Genomic DNA, 1,366 nt, shown 5'->3' on the forward strand with positions numbered 1-1,366 from the left:
ATAAGTTCTGGGGAGATAATATACAGCTTGGTGACTATAGTTAACAGTACTGTACTGTAAACCTGAAAGTCACTAAGAGTAGATCTTAAATGTTCTCACCACCACCAAAAAAAAAAAAAAAAAAAAAAATTATGTTAGGTAATGGAAGTGTTAACTGCCATTGTGGTCATTTGCAATATGTTGTGGAAGCATTTGCAATATACATGGTATGGAATCATGTTGTAGTCAAACTTATACAGTGTTACATGTCAATTATATTTCAGTAAACTGGAAAAAAATATGGCCTCAGAGCCAAATGATCTGACTCTGAATCTTGGTTTTACCCCTTCATAGCTGCGTGACCTCAAATAGGCATGTTTTAATGTCAGTCTCTATCTGTAAAAAAGGAATAAAGCCGTGCTGTTGTCCTAAGATTATTGTGAGGATTAAATTAGGTTATTTCTGCAAAACACTTTTTTTGTGCCTGCCACATAGAAATGTTAATGTCATGTTAATGTACCCTGTTTCTCATGCCACAAATTTAGAGGTCTTTGACGACATCAATCTAATCCATCGAGCAAGTCGTATATATTCAGGACATTCCCCAGTTTGCCATTTTCTGCCATCTTGACTGTTGCCACTTTGTTTCAAGCCAACATCATCTTTTACCTGACTATGGCACAGCTTTCTAACTGGTCTCCCTGCTTCTACTTTCGCTACGTTAGCAATCTTCTCTTCCCCAAGAATAGAGTGTTCTTTTTAAAAACATACATTTGGGTTTGTATTATTTATTTCTGCAAAATAAATTACCCCCCAAATTAATGGTTTAAAACAACAAACATTTATTATCTTGGTTCCATGTGTGAGGAATTTGAGAGTGGCTTACTTGGGTGGTTCTCAGATCCATGCTCGCTGTTGGTCATGGTTCCTGGTCATGTCAGCCTCTGCATCAGGCTGGTCAGTTGTCTTCACAACATGGCAACTGGCTTCCCCTAGAGTGAATAATCTCAAAGAGAGGGGAAGATGGAAATTGGAATGTCTTTATTGCCTGCCCTTAAAAGTAGCATATTGCTAGTTCTTCTTTATTCTATTAGTTATAAATTCAGCCTATATTCGGAAGGGAATGAATCAAAGGGAGAAATAGCAAAGGATTTGTGGAAAAATTTTAAAACTTCCGCTCTCTACCCTCTGACCACAAATTGTTTACATTCTTCTCACTTACAAACTATATCCCCAACCCTCCCAAAACACTCATGTCTTTACAGCAGGGATCCCCAAACCCCTCAGGCCACAGACCAGTACCAGTCTGTGGTCTGTTAGGAACTGGGCCGCACAGCAGGAGGTGAACGGCAGGCAGGCCAGCGAAGCTGCATCTGTATTTGCAGCC

Source organism: Pteropus vampyrus, unplaced genomic scaffold (genome assembly GCF_000151845.1).
Source record: "Pteropus vampyrus isolate Shadow unplaced genomic scaffold, Pvam_2.0 Scaffold103, whole genome shotgun sequence".
Lineage (NCBI taxonomy): Eukaryota > Metazoa > Chordata > Mammalia > Chiroptera > Pteropodidae > Pteropus > Pteropus vampyrus.